The 14420-nt window shown below is 40.3% G+C and overlaps 1 protein-coding gene across 3 annotated transcripts in view; it reads left to right on the top strand.

Moving 5' to 3' along the window:
• The first annotated feature begins 1343 nt into the window (after positions 1 to 1343).
• LCLAT1 (lysocardiolipin acyltransferase 1) overlaps positions 1344 to 14420 on the top strand; it is a 179735-nt gene continuing 166658 nt past the window's right edge. For 2 of the 3 annotated variants that reach the window (XM_074209775.1, XM_074209773.1), the window contains exon 1: positions 1345 to 1661. The gene's annotated coding sequence lies outside the window, so the exon portion shown is untranslated. Of the gene's footprint in view, positions 1662 to 14420 lie in introns of all 3 variants that reach the window. The other variant, XM_074209772.1, reaches the window with a different exon arrangement.

Here is a 14420-nt window from a genome sequence, read left to right as displayed (position 1 = left end):
AGAGGTCCTCCCTCTCAGAGTAAAAAATCATTTAAACAATTACCCTGAGACTATTCTTAGAAGGAGGAGAGAGGCCTTGCATTCCCAGTCAGACACCCTCCCAATTCTGCTAGGGAGTGAAACAGTGGACTATTTCCAGAAAGACCTTGCATTGATTCTGTTAGGGAGGGAAATAGTGTAAAGCTTCCAGAGAAGAGACCTTGCAGTCTTAGTCAGTCACCTGTCTGAGAATGGACCATGAGAAGAGTAGCCTTCTTGTTTGATAAGTGCTAAACTAAGAAGACCTTGCATACTCAGACATTAATTCATTTAACAGAAGGTCATTAGAAATCTTCTGATACCCTTGCCATCTGGGTGGTGAGGTAATATTTTATGAAAGCCTTTTATTCTGCTCTTTGTTGCTAGGTAGATTTTTCTTGTAAAGATTGTAACTCTGAAAGCCTTAACCAATCAGGTTGGAAGGGAAGGGGGCTAAGGAGGGGGGGAATTGCACTAGGCTGTATAATCTTGCTTGATTGTCACCTCAGGGAAGCTCCTTGATCTTCACTACTTTGGTGAGACTTGGAGTATGCACTTTTCTTGAGAAAAGCCAAAATAAACTTTCCTTTTTGCTCAGAGGAGTCCCTCTATTTTTTTTTAAGTGGACTTATCTCATACACTAGGTAGGAAGATGGCTCAACGAATAGTCAGGAAGACCTGAATTCAAATCCAGCCTCAGATGCTTACTAGTTGTCATGAACACAACAGGAGAAATGGCAAACCCCTCCTGTATCTTTGTTAAGAAAACCAGGAGGGACAGTATGATCCATGGGGGTCGAGAAGAGTCAGACATGACTGATCAAGCACGTTCCTTCTTTCTTTCTTTTTTATTTTTTTTAGGTTTTTGCAAGGCAATGGGGTTAAGTGGCTTGCCCAAGGCCACACAGCTGGGTAATTATGAAGTATCTGAAACCGGATTTGAACATTTCAGCCTTCATGAGACTTCCATCAAGGTGGCACTTGTACATGTGTATGTGTCCAATTTCCGTGTTCCAGAAGCTTCCCTCAAGATGACACCTGTGACAGAAAGGGGGAGGGGAGAGTCTGTGTGTCTGTGTCCGCGCATGCGTGCATTCAGAACTCAGGAGCTTTCCTCCTGATGACAGCTCCCGGCCCCACGGTTTTCCCACTGGAGGAAGGGAAATAGGCTCGGCCCCTTTAAGAGCCCGCCCACTCCGCGCAGCAGCGGGGTGCTGGGGAGCGGGGGCAATCCCGAATTAGAGGGGTCGCCGTGCGTCACGCTCCTCACGAGCCAATCAGGATGCAGCCGCGAGGCACGCATTACTAAGGCGACGGGAGAGACGCCTCCCCGCCCTAGAGGTTATGACCCCTCGCGGCTTCCTTATCTCGCCCCCCCCTCCCCGTGCTCGTTCCCCGGCAACGAGCCTTTAGGGTCCGGCCGGGCTACCGGGCCGGGCGGAGGGCGCAGCTGTCGAGGGGCCGCCGGGGCCACGGAGCCGGCCATGGCGGGGGCCGCCCGGGAGCTATAACATGAGCCCTTCTCGGCTCGCCGTGCCCCAGCGCCCGGGACTGCGACCCCGCACGGCCGCCGGCCCCGACTAACGGGCGCTTGTCCGGGCAAGGGTGGCGTGGCGGTGCTGCTGGCGGCCGCCCCCGTTCAGGTGAGCGGGCGCGCGGGGCCGGGGAGCGGGCGGGTCACCCGGGGAGCGGGCGCGCGGGGCCGGGGAGCGGGCGGGTCACCCGGGGGAGCGGGCGGGTCACCCGGGGGAGCGGGCGGGTCACCCGTCGGAGCGGGCGCGCGGGGCCGGGGAGCGGGCGGGTCACCCGGGGGAGCGGGCGCGCGGGGCCGGGGAGCGGGCGGGTCACCCGGCGGAGCGGGCGCGCGGGGCCGGGGAGCGGGCGGGTCACCCGGCGGAGCGCGCGCCGCCCATGACGTTCACGGACGCGGAGCGGAGCGGCCGCCGCGTTCCTAGAAACGGGCCCTGGACACCCGGGGCGCGGGGGCCGCGGGCTGAGACGCGCGCGGCCCCTTCACTCGGCCCGGCCCGGAGGGTCGACGGAGCCAGGCTGGGCCCGGCGGGCCGCCCCGCGCCCCCACACCCCGCTGGCCCTCGGGTCGGCCTCCCCTTCGGGCAGCCAGCGCCTGACCCCCGTGGCCGGGAAGGCCGCCTTCCTCGCCAAGGGCAGCTTATTCATTCAACCCGCACTTTTATTAAGTTTCCAGCGTGCCGGATGCCCGGCGGCAGCTTGCAGGCTTTTGGAAATGGAAAGTCCCGTGAGGGCCGGCACCAGTTTCCGATTTTTTTGCCAGTTGTGTTGTTAGAGTCCAGAGCGCATTTCTTTGCACCTGCTCCGCACTTAAATGCTGTTAGATTTGGTTGCACGCTTATAGCCTCTGTTGGTTTACTGAGAAAAATTCTGTATTCTGACCCGCAGCTGAAAATTACACCTTTTTATGACTCTGGAATGAGAATATTCTTCATTCTTAACATACCGTACAGTTTCACAAATGCAAGGTAAAGATGATGAGTACAGAAAGCAATCGCTCGGAAAAATATCCGAGGGATTGATGCAAGCTCGGTGAGGCAACATTGCCAAATTATGTTTTCTTACTTTTTTATTTTTAGTTTTTTTCGAGGCAGTGGGGTTAAGTGACTTGCCTAAGGCCACACAGCTAGGTCATTATTATTCAGTGTCTGAGGCCGGACCTGAACTAGGCGCTCTATCCACTGGGCCACCCAGCCGCCCCTAAATTATGTCTTAATCTTGCTTTATAGTTTATAACTGCCATAGAAGAGTCATGATGTTGTTGGACAGGGTGCCTTGAGAAGGAGGCATCCAGTACAGTATAAGATTTCAAATTCTTTTTGAGGATTAGTTGGAGAACTGGAACTTTTTTGAGCTGAGAAGAATATAGAGGTATAGTACAGGATACTTAAAGATAACTAAAAAATGTACAAGACTTTAGACTAAGCTCTCTAAACTAGGCCAGGAACTAAGATCTGTGGGGGGTTGATCTTGCTATAGGCAAATATAGGCCAAAGGTTAGAAAGACTTTCCCAGTAATTAGCACTATTGCCTGGGTTACCTCAAGAGGTAGTGAATTTCCTTTTGCTGGAGGTGTTCATATAGATATTAGACGTTGATCAACATGTAAGCACTTTATTAAGTACCTGATTTGTACAATTCCAAAGACAAATCTCTGAAAGATCACTAAAACGGATTCTGTGGTGGATTATTATTTAGGTAAGGATTGGACTAAATGAGCTTTGAAATCTCTATGAAATCTGGATATTCAATGTGTTGAAATACATTGATTATTTAAAAGCTATATCACTTAGTGTAACATCAGATGAACCCTGTAGGTTAAGTTTTAAAAGACAGATACTTTCTCTGTTGATGGACCTGTGAATTGGTCCACCTATTCTAGAAATGATGAGGAATTATCCTAAAAGTTAAGTAAAATATCCATACACTTTGGCTGAGAGATCCTACTGATAATAATGTACTCTAAGAAGATCAAAGATATGAAGAAAAGTCTTCAATTATAAGTCAAGAAAAGTATTTATATGAGCACTTTTAAGGTAATGATATATTCCTGGGTCATAAAAGTTCTACAATATTAGGTAAAGAGGTTAATCAGTGGAATTAGGATTAGATAGACAAAATACAGAAGCAATTGAACTTAATAGTTCAAAAATTCCAAGACCTTGCTTACTGTGGTCAGGACTATTTGATAAAAACTATTGGGAAAATTGGACCACAGTAAGACTGAAGTTAGGTTTGGTTCAACCCTCACACCATATAACAAGATCAATTCAAAATGGATATATGATACATATAAAAGATCATAGCATAAATTCCAGAACCATATAAAAGTGTAATTTTCAGTCTTCCAGAATTTTACTTAACTGAGACCCCCATTCCTTTCCTAAGAACTGAGTCTCAGATCTTCTCTGGAGCTTAAAAATAACTGTTGGAAGTCCTGTTCTTCCCTGTAGCTGAGTAAATCAAGGTCTGGATTCCCCCTCCCCCCCCAGGTCTGAATGACAAATTTGCAGTTCTGTGAAGGATTCAGTCTGCACCACCCCATTTCCACTGTGCTATCCTGATTAGTCCAAATACACTGATTTTCAACAGAGGAAAGAAAATAAAAGTCTGCAGTGAATTTGACATAATTCTAGAATCTAAAAGGATAAGTAGAAAAGTAAAGGATCATCACTATAACCTGTGATCCTATAATAGCCATATGACTTTATCAAAAACAAGTTATGCCAGACCAACCTCATTTTTCTTTAGACAAGACTACTAAATTAGTACTATTATTGGGGAGTATAGAGGACTTCTACCTGGAAAAACCTTCCCTCAATCTGTTACCTCCTGAAACTGACAGCTCCATTTGTTGGACAATACTATCTTTTAGGAAGTTGCTTCTTAAATCAAGTGAAAATATGCAAAACACTCATGAATAACTTAAACACATTTCTTTTTATTTTTTGTGATATCCTAGGAGAAGGATTGTTGGGTTAGAGAGTCTGCTCAGTTTACTGATTCCTATTGTATACTGCCAGATAGTAAACTTTAGGAAATTTCACCAGCTTATGGTGTTAGTCCTCACAGGCATTGTTTTGTCACAACTGCCAACATTTAATAATTTTTTAAAAATTATATTTCTTGTCAGTTTAGCAGGTGTAATAAAGATAGTTATGTGACAGAACAAATCTGATGAGAGAATAAGCCAGTGAGATCCATCTCCCTCCATCCCACCTTCTCTCCCTCCCTCTCTCCTTCCCTCCAACCCTCCTATACCAGAAGCATACTCCCAGACTCCAGAGGATGGAAGTGAGAATAGTGGGAAGAAATATCAAGTATAGTAGTGGTGAGGCACATATGGCTAAGAGCATTCACATCTGAAGCTGCAAAGCCTGATGTCCTTTCTCTGCAGAGTCGTCATGATGCAGGAATGGATATCCATGGTGGATGAATCTCCTCTGTTCAACTGGGTTGGCTTTTTGCAAGACAGTGTTTCTGGGGACTGCCAGCTAAGCTAGGTTTTCTTCTCCTAGGATGATCCAGTTTATTTCTGAACTGGGTGGGACAGCTCACTTGGCTGGTAGCTGCTCTAGATGTTCATCAGGGCTCTGCTGGAATGGAATTGATAGTTACTGTGCAGTAGCTGATTAATGGACTGGACAGCTAATGCCAGGATGGACCAGGAAGGTTTTTGTTGAATTTTTCTCAGGGTGAGGTATCTTCTAGTCTCCTGGGCTTTCTCTTCTGTTGGTAGCTTTGATCTTTTTCTACCTTCAGTCATTGACTTTGCTGGAGATTAAACTGGAGTGCTACAGATTTCTTTCTTCTAAGGCAGCTATCCTTAGTTTAGAAGTTTAGGATCATCAGGAATGTCTTTCTTTGAATTTTGTTTGTCACTCATAGATTATTATTGTTTGTCCTTTGCTCTCTAAGAAGACCATGACATCAGGAATATGATGCTGTGACATGCAAGTGAATTGGATTTAAGTGAGGGAGGATGTGCAAAGTCACAAGTTTCACTTTTCTTTTCTGGAGCTATCTTGGATCCAGTGGCCAGATATGGATCAGAACAATTGGAGATGGTTCTGAATTTAAGTTGAGGTCTTTTACAGATCTCAGTTTAACTGAGGCAAGGTCCATTCAGTGATTAAGGCTAGTTAAGAAAGAAATGAGGCAGAGATTGACCTGACCTAGTTAAAAAATATCAGTCTGGGACAGTAAAACCCTCAGGGTTTCTGGCCACTGAAGCAATTATTATTTACATTTATTCTTAGTCACCCAGAACCCAAAGAATAATCCAAGTGGGACTGAGCCTGGGAACCTATTGTTGACCAATCTTGAGAGATCCAGTGATTTGAGACCTGTAAACCCTAAGATTTCCTGCCAGGTAGGCAATCAAACTTTGCATTCCCTTTGGGCGGAGCACCTGCAAGGAAAGGATACGATTCCCTATGTGTATAGAAAGGAATAGATTAGTAGGAGCTGCCCCATTGCTGGCCAGTTGGGCAACAGAGAGCTCTAGTGGGGCAGCTCTTACTATTCATGTAGGTGGTTGTTTGTCCTTTGTTCTGGAAGAGGACCATGATATCAGGAATGCTATGATATGCAAGTGAATTGGATTTAAGTGAAGGAGGGCTGTGTAAAATCACCAGTCTCACTTTCTCCTCTGGTACCTCTGCAAGCCATCTGGGTCTAATGGTTAGATATGGAGCAGAATGACTGGAGATGGCCCTGGATACAGTGGAAGACCTTGGCCTGTAGGTAGGGGGAAATCTTGCCTATTCTCTTTATTTTGAAGGTCACATTATTTTTTAGTTCCAATTCATCAATTTTTTTTCCTCCTTAGGCTCAGTAGAGTAGCATGAACTGCTTTATTCATAGACTTAGCTAAATATCTTAGAGTTGATCACTCCCCTATAATCCACAAACAATTTGATTCTGTAAGAAGTTTATGTATCATAAACTGGCCTTGAAATAATTAATGTCAAAACATTATAGAGAACAAAAATAAATGTTATTTTGTTTTATATAGTAACTCTTTAAGAATTCATTGTAATTCTCAACTTTTTTACCTTTTATGTAAGCTTTCACCTTAACATCCTTTGAAGGTTTTTTTTTTTTTAGGTTTTTGCAAGGCAAATGGTGTTAAGTGGATTGCCCAAGGCCGCACAGCTAGGTAATTATTAAGTGTCTGAGACCGGATTTGAACCCAGGTACTCCTGACTCCAAGGCCGATGCTTTATCCACTATGCCACCTAGCCACCCCTTTAAAGTTTTAAATGAATATCTTTTCCTTCCTTTCCAGCAAAAGATAGAAATTTGGTATAAATTAAATCCATTTGATAGTTTTCTTTTTTAAGGGACTCTTTAGAACACTAATGTCACATTTTTAGTTGAGTAACAATTATTGTTTTATACCAGTGAAATTTATTTATTTGTATAGCTTTGTAACAAACTGTTGAAACAGTAAATTTCAAAAAATGGATATAGGACAAACAATTCAGCTCTATAGCATTTGGAAATGAGTCTTTACTAAATTGACTTCTATCATGTTTAAAATTTTTAAGAAAAAGAATAACCTGAAAGCTTTCCTACTTAAAGTGGGTTTTTTTTTTGAAAATTTTTTTTTATTTTTCCAATTACATGCAATGGTAGTTTTTCCATTTGCAAATTTATGAGTTCCACTTTTTTTACCAACCTTCCTTTCCCCCCCTCCCTGTGGTGGTGAATGGTCTGGTAAAAGTTGTGCATGGACATTCATATTTAACATACTTACATATTAGTCATGTTGTGAAAGAGGAATTAGAACTAAGGGGAAAGAAAAAACCATGAGAATGAAAGAAACATATAAAAAAGTTTTAAAAGAGTGAACACAATACGCTTTACCCTGCAATCAGACTCCATAGTTTTTTCCTTTGGATGTGGATGGTATTGTCCATAGCAGGACTCTCAGTGTTGTCTTTGATCTCTGAACTGCAGAGAGAAATTGCATCCATCATAGTTGATCATCTCCCAATGTTGTTGTTAATTTGTACAATATCTCTTGGTTCTGCTCACTTCACTCCTCATCTTCTCATGATTTCTAATATTCATATACCATAACTTGTTCAGTCATTGTCCAATTAATGGGCATCCCCTCACTTTTAAATTCTTTGCCCACTACAGAAAGAGCTGCTATAAATATTTTCAAACATGTGACTTTTCCTGTTTTTTTATGATTTCTTTGGGATATAGACCTAGTACTAGCATCGTTGGATCAAAGAGTATGATCAGTTTTATTGCTCTTTGAGCATAGTTCCAAATTGCTCTTCATACTGACTAGATCAATTCACAACTCCACCAACAGTTTCATTAATGTCCCAATTTTCCCAAATCCTCTCAACCTTGATCATTTTTCTTTTATGTCACTCAGAGTGATTTCTAATTTCAGAGTTGTGCTTTGCTTTCTTCCAAAATTGGCTTTAGGGTCCAAAAAACCCCAAATTCTTTGAAGCTATTTCTAGGATTATTTTGGTTACTTATTCATAATTTTGAATGTCTTATAAACTACTTATTATTCACAACAGAAAGATTTAAGTTGGTGATGCTTTGTAAATGATTTTTTCCCTTTAAATTATTTCACATGAATTCATGCTATCAGTTTATTAGTATATTATTATATTACAAGAATTTGATTCTCCTTTTTTTGTCTTGACCTTGACAGATCATTTATATCAATCTTGAAATGTGAGCTAGATACAAATAGAAGAAAATTAATTTATGACTTATAGAACTGAGTATTCTTTCAAATTTTGATGATACATTTATAACCTACTGTTATTAATAACAATCATCATGATGTAAAGGGTAATTCACAGAAACTGAGTATGTAGTATTTTATGTTTTCCACTTTTCACTTGAATCAGAAAAATTTATTAGTTGAATTCACTAATTGAACACTAATGCCACATTTTTAATTGGATAACACAATTTTATGAGCAAAGTTTTAAATAGCTTTCTCATGTTTGATTAAGACTTTAGAAGGAGAACAACTAATTAAAAAGATGACATCAGAGATTAGGACTTGACTCTTGGCCAAGAATGGAGTATCTCTCACAAGAGCTGATAAAAAATAAATGTATTTGTTTGGAATCTTGAAAACTGAAAGAACTAGCAAAGGGAAAGGGAAAGGAAAGGAAGCAAATTGGCAGAAGTGAAGCAAATTTTCTAGAAGTAAGGAGTTGATATTCCCACATTTGGGATATGAGAGCATTCAGAAGAAGACACTTGGGATGATGAAGAGCCTTGAGCCCATGTCATTTGAAGCTCATTTCAAAGAGCTGGGGATGTTTAACTTTGGTAAGACTAAGGGAAGACTTTACATGATAAAAGTCAGTTTAGCACAGACTCATTTCCAAATGCTACAGAGCTGAATTGCTTGTCCCATATCCATTTTTTGAAATTTTCAGGGTTTCATTTTTCTTATAAAACTATGCAAATAAATCAGGTTCACTGATATAATTCACTGCCTTAAATGTATATGGTACATTAACATTTGCAAAGTGCTTTACATTATATTCATCATTTGATCCTTATAATAACTCTTTAGAGGGGGTGGCTAGGTGGCGCAGTGGATAGAGCACTGGCCCTGGAGTCAGGAGTACTTGAGTTCAAATCTGGCTTCAAACACTTAATAATTACCTAGCTGTGTAGCCTTGGGCAAGCCACTTAACCCCATTGCCTTGCAAAAAAAAAAAAGTAAAAAAATAACCCTTTAGACTTAGGGATATTATTATGACCATTTTACAAGTGAAGAAACTGAAGTTGAGAGAGAATAAATGACTTATTGGGGCTCAGTCTTGCATCATCAAATCCCATCAGGCTGTCTGTACTGTAGATACTTCAGACTCAATATATTTATCTTTTACCTTAAACTTACCCTAGTTCTGAATCTCCCTATTTCTTTTGAGGGTACCTTCATTTTTTCATTCACCTAGGTTTGCAACTTCAGAATCAGTGTTGAGTCTTCATTCTTCCTCATGTTTTTTTTTCTACTCATGTAATGTATCATTTCTTTGTCTCAACTCAACCTAGCTGCCACCTTAGTTTAGTCTCTCATTAACTTTCATTTAATTTATTGCTGTTGCTTCCTAATTGGTCCTCTTTCTCAAGTTTCTCTCCTTGCCAATCCACCTTCCACATAGCTGTCAACAGGATTTTCCTGAGTCACAGATTCAAATTCCAGTGACTCTCCTTTACTTCTAGTACCAAATATATGCATTGAAAGTCCCAGGTAGGTAGGTGGTGCAGTGGATAGAGCACCAGTTTTGGAGTCAGGAGGACCTGAGTTCAAATCTGTCCTCAGACACTTAATAATTGCCTAGCTGTGTGACCTTGGGCAAGTCACTTAACTCCATTGCCTTAAAGAAAGGGGAAAAAAAAGAAAGTCCTTTACAACTTGTCGCCAACCTACCTTTCCAGCACTATTGCCCATTACTCCCTTGCATAGCCAAGCAAATTGACCTTTTTGTTGTCTCTCACACCTGGTATCCCACCTTCTACCTTTGCTTTCAATGCACTCCTTCCTTATCTTTCCCCTTATAGATGCTTTAGTTTGTTTTCAAATTCTATTCAGTTATTGCCTTCTATATGAGTTGCCTCCTGACTTCATGTTTATACTTTTTAGTATCTACATATTTCTCCTTAGAGTGTAAGTTCCTAGAGGAGAGACAGACAGACAGACAGAGAGAGAGAGAGAGAGAGAGAGACACTGTTTTGCTTTCATTTTTATCTTTATACCTGTCATGTACCTACCTATCACTGTGACTGGTAGAGTGCTGGTTGATTGCTTGCTGCCTTCAGTTATGCCTGGTTTCCCTCATTCTGAAAATCAAACTAAATTATTTCTTTGCCTCTGACATGTCCTCAAGCTATTATATTGTAGTGCTTTTACCCTTTTCTTGAATCCTAGTGATCATTTATACTTCCTTCTATTCTCTCATTTCTCAACTGCATTCTGCCTTTTGATCCATCTCTAGTGAAACTTCTCTCATAGAGATTATTAGCAGTGACCTCTTAACTACTGAATTTGATGTCCTTTTAAACTCCTACCTTCAAGTCCTCCTACTTTCTGGAGTTCCTTCCCTTCCTTGAGTTGTGTATTACTGCTTTCTCCTAATTCAAGTAACGTTATAGAAGTGAAGAAAGGGGAGGGTCCAGAAGGTAGGAGGGCTTGACTATGTCAAAAGTTGCATTAAGGCCATAGAGTATGAAAATTGGGAAATAAATGTATACTGAAAGGAGTTGACATCAAATTCAGTAACTAAGAAGTCATAAAACAAATTCAGTATTTAAAAGTTCACTGCCAAATTCTATCCCTACCTTTCTGATGAAGATAGGTGGCACAGAGGATAGAGTGCTAGGCCAGAAACCTGGAAGAGTCATCTTACTGAGTTAAAATCTGTCTTCACACTTACTAGCTGTGTGACCCTGGACAAGTTACTTAACTCTGTTTTCCTTACATTCCTTCTCTCAAAAATGAACTGGAGAAGGAAATGACAAACCTCTTGCAGTATCTTTGCCAAGAAAATCCCAGATGGGGTCACAAAGAGCCAAATACAATTGAAACAACTGAACAACAAAAATCCATCTGATGTTTCAGTTTTCTTGCTGGATCAATATCTGTTTCATATCCTCCAAGTATGGACACTCCTGACCTCTGCTCTCCCTCTACTCTCCATGATGCCATCATCTTTCATGAGTTCAGTTATTATTCTGTGGATTATGATCAACTCTATATATCAGTCCTAAATACTCTTATGAACTCAAGTGTCATATTTTTAGCCATCTTTTGAAGACACAACCATATTTTCTGTTACTTATGTTTCTAATCTTGTAATCATTTTTACTTCTTTTCTTTCCTTGCTTTCCAGTCATTTGTCAAGACTTGCTGATTCCTCCTCTGACATCTATTTTCTTCTCTCCTTCCACATCATTTTTACTGTAATTTATGCTATTTGTAGTCAATAAACATTTATTGAGTGCTTAATATGTGCCAATCTCTGTGCTAAGTACTGGGAATATTAAAAAGATAAAAGAAAGACAATCTTTCTCATTATGGAGCTCAAAATTCAGTGGGGAAAGACAAAATGGAAAAGGTTTGGGATAGGGAGGGGGGAGATGAAAGTACCCAACCCTGGGGCAGTTGGTAAACTCTGAGAAGTCCTAAAGTAGTGTAGCAAGGTGAGAAATGGAGAAATGTCTGAGCTGAATGCTTAAAATGGAGCTTTGGCATTCGTGGCCCCACCTGCTAAACCAGGTGTGTTCAACCTAAGGGCATTGCGCTGCATGTGCCCCTCAAAGCTTGTTCATGGGTCTTTGTCATACATAACTGGAAAATGAAGAAATGGGTGAGTGATTTCATCAGTCTTGCAGCATCACAGACCAGCTTAATCCTTTTAGAGAATATATTTGCATATTTGCAAACAACTTTTTTTCCTTTATGAAGAATACAAAAAGTAAAAATAGAACAAAAATTTCTTTTTATTTTTTTATTTTTGTTTTTGTTTTTTTTTTTTGCAAGGCATTGGGGTTAAGTGGCTTGCCCAAGGCCACACAGCTAAGTAATTATTAAGTGTCCGAGGTCGTATTTGAACTCAGGTACTTCTGACTCCAGGGCCGGTGCTCTATCCACTGCGCCACCTACCTACCTGGGACTTACAGGCCCAGTGTTCACAATAAAAATTATATTTTCATATTTTTGTTTAAAAGGTAAATGCTTTATTATTACACTCATTTTTTATTATACTTTAGTGCATTTTATTATATTACATTTTATAGTTTTACTCTTTGGTAATGTAGTTTACATTGTAGTCATAAGTAAATATTAAATTCTATGTGTGGGCTTTGACAAGTTTTTGTTGGTGATGCAGCTCAGAAGAGAAGGTTGGATGCTCATGCTCTAAACTGAGACGCAATTAGAAATGAAGTGGAGTCCCAAAACTAAAGTGATCTTACTAGGTGGTTAGAATAATGACCTGATTGATCTGCCTATTTTCAGTTTCTTCTACCTCTACTTCATAATTGCTCACAAGTTTTTCCTCTGGCAATGATCTGTTCACATCCTCAACTGTTACTTGCTTTAGTGGCTCTCTGTTATCTTCAGTATAAAGTAGAAATTCTTCAACTTAGCTTTTAAGACCCTTCACATTTGGGCTTTGACTTAGCTTTACCCTTTTATTCTCTATTACTTCATATATTCTTTTTCAGCTTAAGTCAATGTTCAGGGCTGGAGGTTGGGGATGGGAGGTGAAAAGTAAGAAGAAAATGGGAGAACAGGTCAGCTTCAGGACAAAAAGCAAATATGTAGAATTAGGGAGTGGTCTGGAAAAGGAATATGAAAATGTAGGAGAAATTCTAGCTCCATTTAAAATCCATTGATTTCCAATTTTCTGTGAAATATTTTTGCCAGCTACAAGAACTCCTAAAGCTTCTTGTTTGTTATTTCCCCCCTCACTGTTTCCCCATTTTTAAATGAGTGGTGGCAGATGGAGGAAAAGTAGAAAACCCAGATCTAGCAATCTTGTTAATGGTGCGTCTGTTAGAGGCTACTGGAACTTCAAACTACTGTTTTGATGGGGAAGTGGAGTGTACTAGAATGGGGGCATATTTGGAAAATCTCAACTTTTCCCCCCAGAGGTATTTGTCAATTTAATAAACATTTATTAGTGGACTAGTATGTATAAAGCACTATTTGTTGGTGATTAGATTCTAAAGTATTATATTTAAATTATGTTGAAGTTATAATTATGACTTAAATGGGCATTATAGATTGACCTGGAAACCTAACTGCCAATTTATAACATTTTTTATGGGAAAATGATCTCTTAGTTTGAAACAAGACTTTCACATGAATTTTTGGAACACAAGCTGTTCATAAGTTTGTGAGCAATTTTTTTTTTTAATCCACTTTCATCTGCTTCTAGTTCTATCATTATGGATAATAGACCTGAAAGCTTTTATGTCTCATTTGGGAACCAGACTTTTAAATAAAAATCTAATTTGGGAAACATCTAAGATAAATAGTTACGTGTGTGTGTGTGTGTGTGTGTGTATTATGTGTGTGTGTGTGTGTGTGTGTGTGTATATATATATATATATATATGTATTTATATTGAACCTTTTAAAAATGAATAGACATTGAACTATCCACTCTAAATAGTCTGGATTTCAAGAACTGTAAACTGATAAGCGATAGTTTAGGATTTAAGATGGAAATGATGGAGGCAAACTATAGTTTAGTATTAGAGCTTATGTCGCAGAGAAGCCTTGAGATAAAGAAATACAAATCTGGAAAAAATTCCTCTCTAAGACACAGACTTGAGAAAATTCCTTCTTGTAATAAGAAATGCCCAAGAAGGGCCTAGTGATAAAGAAAAGCAATCCTGAGAGATTCCTCCCACCTGTGCCTAAATAATTGAAGATGCCTCCTTCATTCCAGATTAGCCCTTAAATGAGAATTGTCTCTTCCTATGTTCTCACCTGCAACTCCTGACTCCTTAGTTTACCCCCCCCCATCCCTTTCTCCCTAAGAAAGCAGCAGCTCAAAGATCCTAACATCAAGCTGTTAATTAAGGGGTCAAATTCTTCTACTTTTAACTCATCCTGCTTTCCCTGAGTCAGACTTTTAGCTTGACCAGTGCTAAATGTCTTACAACATTCATATCAGGGGATCCTGTGTTGGGTATCTGTGTACTGTCACGACTAGACACCAAACTAGGGTACTGGGGCCCTTGGGCAAGCGGCTTTAGGATCAAGCCCCCAGTAGAAGTATGAGTTGTTTTCAAGTTCAGTGGTATGACTTGAAAAAAAGCATAATATTATGACTTGGAAAAATAACTGGAAAAACT

Source organism: Macrotis lagotis, chromosome 1 (genome assembly GCF_037893015.1).
Source record: "Macrotis lagotis isolate mMagLag1 chromosome 1, bilby.v1.9.chrom.fasta, whole genome shotgun sequence".
In the NCBI taxonomy this organism is placed as follows: Eukaryota; Metazoa; Chordata; class Mammalia; order Peramelemorphia; family Peramelidae; genus Macrotis; species Macrotis lagotis.
The sequence above is the reverse complement of the archived record's forward strand: the minus strand, read 5'-3'. Positions and strand labels throughout refer to the sequence as shown.